Raw genomic sequence first — 11748 nt, forward strand, 5'->3', positions numbered from 1 at the left:
AAAGACAAAAAAATGGGTTAACTAGTAGATTTTACTGTACTGCATGGTAAAATAAAATAAAGTATTATTGTATAAAAAAGCGTTTGTTTGATACTATATTATATATTTAAATAAATTGTAGTAACGCTTCCGCCATTAGGTTTATATTATATTCATATTATAAATATATTATAATTAGCTTTGCATTATATTAGAAGTTCAATATTTGGAGCCCACAAAACAGGTTTTAAATTGGATGTGGTATATCTATAATTCAAAACTAGTAGGCTGTGATAGCTAAATTAGAAGACAATATAATAAGCAGAAGCTCTCGTATCTCTTTAACAGAAGCAGAAGTTTTGGGGTACTTAACGGCTTAGAAAAGCAGAATTAGAACTTAGAAAAGTGAAGCAGAACTTAGTTTAAATAAGAAGAACTTAACGTCTTTTGTTTAATTGTTTCAAGTCTTAAATGTTATCGTTACTTTACTTAGTACTAATATTAATTGCACCATTAATGCTGTACAAAGACATTTAATGCTCCCTACTAGTTTTGGTACGAAACAAAGACTGATTATTCTGAAGCTTTCTGCAGGACCCTTTTTAGGTATTAAAGTCGATTCTACTCAGAAGTCATAGAAGCCGTTTTGTTTGTAAACGTTGGATTCAAAGCTTTCTATATATAGGGATCAATCCTATATATAAAACTACGATCATTTTTATCAAGCAACACATTATCTATCCAACGTTATTTTGAGCAAATCAAAAAACTACTCGTTATCTTCAAAGCTCAACATACGAAAAAACAGCACACTCGTTATATCATTTATCTGATCTTCTGAGATCAAATTGTGCTGTTGTTTCGTTATCTCTTCACAAGCTATACACTTTACTACATCTTGTTGAGAAGAGTCTGTAATCTGGGAAAGAGTCTTTTTGATGGGATCGATTAGGCGGATCATTATTGAGCTACAATAACTCGGTTCCTGAAATATTGAACACCGATGAATTAAATAGAGTTTGGTGTTCAAACCAAGCGGAATATACTCGAAATAATCCTTCGTAGAAACTGATTAAATATTTAGTAAAGCATTTAAAATATATGCAAGTTGAATGAGTAAAAATATTTTGGTTGAAGTATTTTATCAAACACTTGGTATACAATATTTTGGTATTTGAAGAACACATAAAATGCTTCAACAATGCATTATTAAAACTATGAAATTGATAAGTAAATGCAATAAACAAATATACACAAATTTGTTTATGGATGTTCGGAGACTTCAAATGATCCTACGTCACTCCTTCTTCCCCTTGGGAAGGATTCACTAGAAGGCTTTGATTTATACAACTCTTTGTACAAACCCATTCAGCTAGGACTTACGCCACTGCCTAACTGAACTCTTAGCACTCAAGATTGTAGGCAGCACCTCACAATCAGCATATTGTTTAATGTCTCATATGCAAAGACTACATACACAAGTTTATTGTCTTTGTGCAAGACTCACTCAACTAATATTTGAAGTTCAACTCTCTTGTATATGTTTGAGTGATTGTGTGTGAGGAATTTATCCTTTACAGTGTACATCTCAAATGTATCCTCACATAAGGGCTTGTGCTCTCAACTAGCTGATTTCTTCATGCTAACTGCTCATGCTTTGAATCCCTTTCAAAAGCTCTTGTTTGATCTTCTAGATATTGTATTTATAAGCCTCAACAATGATATATACGTTAGACATAAGAATATGACCGTTTGGAAAGTCTCTGTACTGTTTCTGAGATTGCAACGGTCAAATTCGTCTTGCTGGATATTTTCCCGACTGGTCAACTCTGGTCAACTCAACTGGTCATTCTGTTCAACTTGTCAGCAGCTTGTTCAGTTCAACTGGTCTGGTTCAACTGGTATTTAGCTGGTCTGGTTCAGTTTCAGCTGGTCTGGTTCAACTGGTCTTCTGTTGGTCTGGTTCAGTTCAACTGGTTGAGTTGGTCAGCAGCTAGTTCAGGTCAGCTGGTTGGTCAGGTCAGTAGCTGGTTCAGTTGGTTCAGTTTCAGCTGGTGTGCTGAAATCAGCCTAGCTGATTTCAGTTTGTGCAAAACTAGTGGTTTCATCGTCATTTATCAGCATCTTAAGCTTCGATTCAGACTTTGACTTCTGAAGATGATTTGTAGATCATCATTTTATCTTTCCAACACATACTGAATCGCTTCATTTCGATAATCGGGCTGAGAGATATGATCAAAATACCGCAGCTTCTCATACCCTACTGATTGTTGTTTTCATGCAATCAGTTTGGTAATTCAGCAATCAGTTAGACTTTGATAACATCCGATTTTGCCCAACTAACATGAAATGAGACTTGCTCCAAATTGGGTTTTCTGATCAGTCATGTTGGCAGATTGTCATTTGGATTATCCAGTTGAGAGATATCATCAAAATACCAAAGCTTGCCAGAAATTCAGTTTGGCTGAATTCCGTTTCAGTTTGCTTCTTATGTTTGAAACTTCACACTTGAGTAAATATGTTAGAAACACAATAACAAGTTTTGTTAACATCAAAATCAAGATTGCGAACATAAAATGTTCCAACATTTTTCCAGAACTTTGTTTTATTCGTTATACTGAGTTGTGAAGCTAAGAGTTTCAGTATGCTAAGGGTAAATCCTACTGAAGTGGGTGTATAGAAAAGTTGTACTTTAATAGTCAAAGTCTTTTAGTGATACCATCTGGAAACAAAAGAAAAGGAGACGTAGAAGATTTCATCTTCGAACCTCTAGAAACAAATACTATCTACTGCCTACTGTTTTATTGTTTTCACCCTCATACCATCATATCGTTTCCGCACTTATTATTGTGATCTGCTGGATATTTATTCGAACAAGATAAGCTATAATCTCTAACATGATTCTATCACCCTTGCAAAAACGTCCAACAAAGGAACGAGTTTATTCACCCCCACTCTAAACTCTATATCGATCCCCAACAAGTTGTATCAGAGCAGATTTTTCTTGTTCCGAAAATTTACAACAGTAATGGCACACTTCAGCAAAGTCTATATGTTCTCAAAAGAAGATTTTGATGATTGAAAAATCGGGATGAAAGACCATCTTGCAGCCAAAGATGATGACATGTGGTTTGTCATCACAGATGGTCCATTAAAAATTCTAAAGCTTAATACAGCTATTGCTGTTACTGATGGTGCACCACAAATGCTTGAAAAACCAAGAAGTGAATGGACAGGCGAGGACATGAAGAAATCAAACTTAGACAATGTTGCGAATGATATTATCTACAAAACACTTGACAAAAACACCTTCAGCAAAATCAAGATTTGTCCTACAGCCAAAGAAGAAAACCAAGATAAGCAGCTCTACATGATATCTGGACAGTGGATATTCCAGACATATGACTGGACAAAAGAGTCTACTTTCAGAAATAATGAGTTGTACTGGACCAAAGATAACTTTTGGGGACAACTCAAAAGATAAAACCGTGGGTAAGGGTAAGATTATTCATGGTAATATCACTATAAATGATGTGCTATTGGTTCAAAATCTATGTTACAATTTAATCAATATTAGTCAACTGTGTGATAATGATTATTCAGTAGCTTTTCAGAAGCACATTTGCACAGTTAAAGATGCTAATGAGTCTATAGTCTTAACCGGAAAAAGAGAAGGCAACACCTATAAAGTATCATGGAGCAAAGATCATGTTAATATTCCTACATGTTTAGTTGCCTCCCTTAGTGATAAACATTGGCTATGGCACAAGAGATTGAATCACCTTAACTTCAAGTCTATCAATAATCTCAAGAAGCAGAATATAGTTGATGGTTTACCTGATATTAATTTCGTTAAGAATCATGTATGTTCTGCATGTCAACTTGGCAAACAAGCGAGATCTAGCTTCAAGAATAAAGGTCGTAAATCAACATCAAGATGTTTGGAATTATTGCATATGCACTGGTTTGGTCCAATCCCTATCATGAGCTTAGGAGGAATGAAATATACTCTTTTTGTTGTTGATGACTTTTCTAGATTTACTTGGGTAATATTTCTTACTGGAAAAGATCAAACCAGTAGCCTCCTGATCAAGCTTCTGAAAAAGATTCAAAATGAAAAATTAGTTTCTGTCATTAAAATCAGCAGTGATCAGGGCACTGAATTTACTAACAAAATTCTTGAGTTATATTTGGATGAACAAGGTATTCATCATGAATATTAACTGCCAGAACACCTCAACAAAATGGAGTAGCTGAGAGGAGAAACAGAACTCTTAAGGAAGCTAATAGAATAATGCAAGCAGATTCATACATCTCTCAGCGCTTCTGGGCAGAAGCAATCTGTAACGTACCGTACTTTTAAACTATTTTAAAATTTACGGAAAAATAACAATTTTCTTAAATAAGAAATAAACCTTCAAATTACAATTCAAAATAAGCCGTTCATCCAAAGATAATTACTATAATAAGATCACGAATAAAGTTCGCTAAAACTACTTGTTTAACCAACGTAAACACATCTCAAGAAAATCAGAGTATTAAAAATGTAATGCATAGAATCTTAAAATGAAACTTCTGCCACTTTTATTGTTTTAAAAGTACTACAAATTTTTTTTATAAACACTCAATTTTTCGGCCATGTACCTTTCCCACATGAAAATATTTTTATAAAATATTTTACCCTTTAAAATAAAACACCAACCAATTAGCATTTTTAAAAATCAAGTGCAATAGTCATAAAATGAAATCGTCAACTGTTTTACCCAACCTAAAAAGCAATAAGTTTGAAAAGTATAGCTCATACTAAACCTCTCAAAATCTCTCAAAAGTCTAAATAAATAGTCTTAAAATCTTTAACATAAATCATTAGTCATAAGTCGTAAATATGGAAAAAGTAGAAGCGCTGGTCCTCGGGTTGTGTGCGCCTTCAGTCCAGTCAAATCATCCGTCAAGACCTCCCTCAACCTCACCTGCATCCATCACACCTAGTGAGTCTAAAGACTCAACACACCATCATCTTTATAGCAAGTAATACGTAATACAGTCAACATATAACAGTGAAAAATACTTGTACTTAAAATATCATTTTCATGAAGATGCATAAACTTCAATCATGAACATTTTCATAAACCTTTATAGGATGCATGAACTTTAAATAAAAACATTTTCATAATGACGCATCAACCTTAAGCATAAACATTTTCATGACATGCATAACATAAACCTTAACCTTTTCCTTTTTCCTCAACATGACATGACATAAAACATTTTTCATGATCATAAACATTTTTCCTTTTCCTTTTCCTTTTGTTGAATTCAGATCGTTAATTGTGACTTTCCTCATTGATAAAGATAAAAAATTGTATATTAATTAAATTTTTTATAATATAAATATATAGTTTTTGTTTTATTAAATGTTTAAATATTATATGTTTTATAATAAATTGTATAAAATATAAGTTGTAATGTAATTATAAGTTTTTACTATTTTTTACAGGTTCGATAAAACAAGAATAAACTTGGCATTGCAAATGGGATTAAGATGATTCTTGGACCTGTAGAAAGTTGATGTTAATATCTACAATATTGGTGGCAAGCATGAGATAAAAATCTTCTCACAAGTGGGATCAAATTAAGCAACAATTAAAGTTACCAAAGAAGTAGCAGTTTTACCATGCTCTAGTAGTTTGACCATATCTCTCAAATTACTTGGTCAAATGGTTAAAAAAAAATACCACAATTCAAAAAACTCAGATATTTACATGTTTTATTTTATGTGGAGAAGAAAATCCAGATGGGAAGATTTTCAAAAGTGATGTGTATTAAAATATTAATTTCTTGGAACACCAATGAAGACTTATGTGTACAAAATAATATTTTATTTGTGGTTGTCTCCCCAAATTTGGCTATAAATAGGGTGCATTGTAATGTATTGAGATATCCCTCATTTTATGAACAAACCTTTGAGTTCATAATATTTCTCTCTTTGTTTTTCTTTTATTTTTTCATTTAAATATAATTAGCATGTTAAATTCATATTCAAAGTTTTACACTTTGAATAATGAGTAGCTAACTTCCCAAAGTTGATATGAAAATGTGAAACTCTTGGCATGGTAATAAGGTTATTAAAAGGTAAGAATCTATGTTTTATATTATTTAATCATTATTTATTGTTTATGTTAATTTATTTCTTTAAGTATTATTATACCCTACTTATAAGTGGAAGTTTTGATTTATTGTTGCTATATGTTACACTAAATTCTTGGAACCATTTAAATGTTAGTTTCGTGTTACCAACCATTTAAAGTGGATGCCATGATTTATTATATATGAATATATCATAATATTAATTTCTTGGTACCATTTAAATGTTTGTTTGGTTTTACCAACCATTTAAAGTGGATGCCTTGATTTATTATATGATTATATCATAATATTAATTTATTGGAACCATTTAAATGTTAGTTTGGTATTACCAACCATTTAAAGTGGATGCCTTGATTTATTATATATTAATATCATAATATTAATTTCTTGGTACCATTTAAATGTTTGTTTGGTTTTACCAACCATTTAAAGTGGGAACCTTGATTTAGTGTTTACAAATATATATATAGCACAATAAATACTTGACAACATTTACAAGTTTTGGTATATATTATATATTTATAAGATAATAATATATAACATAATAAAAATATGATTATTTAATATATATTGGAACCATTTTATTAAGTGAATTTCAATAATGTTCATTAATGTTAACTTTATTAAAATACCAAGAGTGGATCCTTTAATCTCAACTACTTAAATTAAAATTTGAACAATTAAAAATTACCAATTAAATATTCAAACCACTAAAAGAAAAAAAACAAAAACAAAAACAAAAAGACATTGTAGTGGACTTGTAATTACCTTAGCTTCCCTGTGGATACGATATTCGGACTCACCGAATTATACTACTTGTTGACACACTGCTCTTGGGAGTGCAACAATCAAAGTCGCAACAAATTTTTGGCGCCGTTATCGGGAAAGTATAATTTAATTTCAAGTCTATTTAATTTTTTTTATAGTTTATTTTTCTTTATTTGAATTTTTATTGCTTTTGTGTGTTTTTATTATTTTGTATTTGCATGAGCATTTAGTCACGTACACTTAGTGGTCGACTCATTCGAAATAACCCTTTATTTTTACAAAACATGGCGGAAGAACCATCCAAGAAAATGAAGATGAAATTCAATCTCAACATGATCATGATAGACGAAGAATACTTAGAGATCACATGAATCCTACACATACTAGTGCACCTTCCACTACAAGAATAAATGTTTATGGTGACATTCATAAATGTCATCATATTCAATATTTAGTGACATTTAAGTTTTAATGACACCTCCAACAAATGTCATCTATTCCAATGTCGTCTTAAACTTACTGACATTTTTTAATGTCATTATAAGATGTTAATGACAACTTCATACGTGTTACTAATTATTCATATAATGACAATTTTAAATGTCAGGAAAACTCATGTTTAAATACATTTATAGATGCCTTGTTATTATAGTAATAATGACAAATTTATATGTCAGTTAAAATCATTTATAATGACAACTAAAAGTGTCGTGTATGTTATTTATAGTGACAATAACAAATGTGGGAATATTTGGGTTGGATAAATATAGGAGGAGGGAAAATTAGATAAAATAAATGTGAGAATAAAAAAAACATATTAGATTAGTTATCCTTACATTTTTAATTGATGTCATTTTTTATATGGAGGGAGACAATTATTTTCCCTCCTCCAATATTTATCTAACCCAAATATTCTCACACTTATTTATAGTGAAATTTTTTAGTTTTTTAACGATTTTTTACGATGTGGGAAAAGTAATTGTTTCCCTCCATATAAAAGATGACATCAATTAAAAATTTCATGATAACTAATCTAATATGTTTTTTTTATTTTACACATTATTAATTTTTTACAAGTGTCATTATTAAGTATTTGTAACAACATTTAATTAAAAGTGTCTACAAAAAAGTGTCACAATAGCCATTTATTGTTGTAGTGTTCATGTCTAATTTTTTCCCCTGATGCATCTCATTTCAATTTTAAGCCTGGTATTATCCAACTTTTACCCAATTTTCATAAATTAGATTCTGAAAATCCATACATGCATTTACGAGAGTTTGAAGAAGTGTGCAACACATATAATGATCTAAATTGTAGCATGAACACCATTCGTCTTAAGCTTTTTCCTTTTTCTTTAAACGATAAAGCTAAAACTTGGCTACAAAATCTTAGATCTGGATCCATTCGAACTTGGGTTGAATTGCAACAACAATTTTTGAAAAAGTTTTTTCCATCTCATAGAACAAATTCTTTCAAAAGAAAAATCATCACTTTCACTCAAAAACAAAGAGAAACTTTTTATCAGTGTTGGGATAGATACAAAGAATTGCTTAATCTTTGTCCACATCATGGTTTTGAAATTTGGAGAGTTGTTTCTCAATTTTATGAAGGCTTAACACCTAAAGATAGGCAAATGGTTGAATTTATGTGTAATGGAACATTTGAAGATAAAGATCCAAATGAAGCAATTGAGTATCTCGATTCATTAGCTGAAAATGCTCAAAATTGAGACACTATAGGTACAATCGAACCATCAAACAAGATTCAATCTCCCACATCTGGTGGAGGTATGTACACCCTCAAAGATGAACATGATCTCCAAGCTAGATTTACCTCTTTGGCAAGAAAAGTTGAGGCACTTGAATTGAAAAAAAATGGTCAATTAAAAGCTATTCAAGAAATTGCGTGTCACATCTGTGATACAATTGATCATTCTACAAAAAATTGTCCCACTTTGCCCTCTTTTAAAGAATGTCTCCATGAACAAGTCAATGTTTTGAACAATTTCAAAAGGCCAAATTTTGAACAATTTTCTCAAAATTATAATCTAGGTTGGCGAAATCATCGAAATTTTAGTTGGAGGAATGATAATGCTGCACAGTTTCCGCAACCACATTTTCAAACTCAACAAAATTTTCAAAATTATGCACCTTATGTTCCTCTACCTAAAAGAAATTTGGAAGATTTAGTGAATTCTTTCATTGCAAAGTAAGAGTCTATCAATACTCAAACTGCTCAAACCATGACAGATTTGAAAGATACTCTTGCTAAATTTGCATCTGCACTTAATGTTCATGTGATAAGTGCATTTTATGCACTTATATTATTTTTATACTTCATATAGATTGTTAGTCTTTTAGGCGGAATTACGCGCTTTTTGTTGTTTTTGGTGTGATTGCAGGTAGCTAGGTGCGGCCCATACAGTGAGACTCGCGCATATGCGCGAGTAAGATCGCGCATATGCGCGAGCAATGCCCCAGGAAGTGAAATACCGAGAGCAGCGCGCATATGCGCCGCTCATGGCGCGCATATGCAAAGTTCAGAAATAAATAGGCGTCGGCGTGTTTTTTTAGGGGTTCCGAAATTTTTTTAGCAAAGCCGTCACACCACTCGAGAGAAAGGAGAAAAAGTGAGAGCGCATGGATCACGGGACGCGAAGAACGGAGATAGAAGACGGTGAATCCGGACACGGAGAAGCACTTTCATCTCTCGCCAACACGTTCTTAATTCGGTTTCTTGCTTTTACATTTTTAATGATTACAAACAGGTTTTGTGGTGATTTAAATTCGAGCATAAATTAATTTTATTTTCTAGAGATTGATGTAGTCGTGGTTGAACTTATGTGAACGACGATTTGAATTTTCATTGAATTATTTCATCGTGTTTATTTGTGATTTCTTGTTTTTAATGCTTTTGAATTACTGGCCATAATTCGATTGATTACATAATTGAAATCTAACACTCGACAGAGGGGATTGAAATTAGGACAGAAGAAATCACACCATTAGATATTTATAACGTGCAAAAGACGTATAATTCTGACGAATCCATAAAAGAACCTCGTTTACTTTTATTACGTGTTAAGTGATTTTGAATAGACATATTAAAATCAGTAATAGGTAGGACATTTCTATTTAACACTCGACAGAGGGAATAGAAAATATTGTGAGTTCTTGGTTAATAAACATGGTGCAATTTAATTAAATGTTAGTCAATGTTAATTTAGCATAGGGGAGACTCGACTGAAATCATATCTCTAGATTTATTTCCTCAGTGAATTTTCTGCTGCGTGCTAGAATTACATGAATTGTTATTTTATTTGAATTGATTTTAAACCAACTATTTGATTCGTTTAAATAAAGTTGAGCTATGTCAATGGTGGTAATTAATATATAGTTTTAAATATTTACTCTTCGTGGGATCGATATCTGTACTCTAACCAGTACTAAAACTTGACACCGTATACTTGCGGTAGTGAAAATATCATCAACAAGTTTTTGGCGCCGTTGCCGGAGAGTAAACTATTTAATTGCATATTGATATCATTACTAATTAGTCTTTACTTTAATTTAGACTTTATTTTATTTTATTTTAGTTACTTTGTTAATCTATAATCTTTTTGTTTTGCAGTGCATGCGAAGATTTCAAAATCCCGACTTACTAATTTTTGATCCGGAAATCGAAAGAACTGCCAGGAGATTAAGGAAAGCAAGGAGAGACGAAATTAAAGCGATGGCTGAAAACAGAGATAATCAGAATGAGCTCCCAAGAGAGGTGCCAATCCGGGAACATTTCCGCCCAGTCATAAACGCTCACTACTCTGGAATAGCTCGTGGAACTATTGCTGCTAATAATTTCGAGCTAAAGCCCGCACTTATCAACATGGTTCAACAGAACCAATTTGGAGAAGCAGCCACCGTAGATCCCCATCTTCACCTCAGAACTTTTCTGGAGATCACGGATAAGGTAAAAATTAACGGTGTTGCTGACGAAATTATTCGATTGCGCCTGTTTCCGTTTTCTCTCAGGGATCATGCTAGGAGCTGGCTCCAATCTCTACCGCTGGGAAGTGTTACTACTTGGGAAGATTTGGTTACGAAGTTTCTGTCAAAGTACTTCCCTCCTGCTAAATCTGCTCAGCTGAAAATAGATATCACCAACTTCAGGCAGAGAGAATTTGAAGTATTGTATGAGGCATGGGAGCGATACAAGGAATTACTCAGGAAGTGCCCGAATCATGGCTATGCAGATTGGGTGCAGATTGAGTTATTTTACAATGGTTTAGATGGGCCAACTAGAGGGAATGTGGATGCAGCCGCCGGAGGTACTATTTTTTCTAAAACACCTGATGAGGCCTATGATTTGCTTGAACAGATGACCATCAACAGTTATCAGTGGCCGAGTGAAAGATCTGAATCAAGGAAACCTGCTGGAGTGTATGCTGTAGACCCGATCACATCACTTACTGCACAGGTTTCGGCATTGACCGCACAGATTGCAGCGATGAACAAGCCAGGCCAATCTACGTCTGATGTAGCATTGGTGACTGCTGAGGAAGAGCCAGTTGTGGAGGAAGCTCAGTACATCAACAATCGTGGCTTTGGAGGTTATCGAGGTAATCCTCTCCCTAATACTTATCATCCAGGTTTGAGGAATCACGAGAATTTCTCCTATGCAAACAACAAGAACGTGTTGAATCCCCCACCGGGGTTCAATACACAAAAAGGGGAAGGAAAGCCATCTTTTGAAGATCTAGTTGGCACATTTGTGACTGAGTCTGGGAAAAGAATGGCGAGAACTGAGTCTCGTCTTGATAACATGGAGACACACATGGGCAATATGGGTGCCACGAT

At 33.0% G+C, this 11748-nt stretch overlaps 1 non-coding gene across 1 annotated transcript; it reads right to left on the bottom strand.

Moving 5' to 3' along the window:
* Positions 1-11032: 11032 nt before the first annotated feature.
* LOC142538138 (small nucleolar RNA R71) lies at positions 11033-11139 on the bottom strand. Its single transcript, XR_012818677.1, has one exon. It is a non-coding gene; the product is annotated as a small nucleolar RNA R71 (small nucleolar RNA).
* Between the last annotated feature and the right edge of the window lie 609 nt (positions 11140-11748).

The sequence above is a fragment of the Primulina tabacum genome, chromosome 2 (genome assembly GCF_025594145.1).
Source record: "Primulina tabacum isolate GXHZ01 chromosome 2, ASM2559414v2, whole genome shotgun sequence".
Lineage (NCBI taxonomy): Eukaryota > Viridiplantae > Streptophyta > Magnoliopsida > Lamiales > Gesneriaceae > Primulina > Primulina tabacum.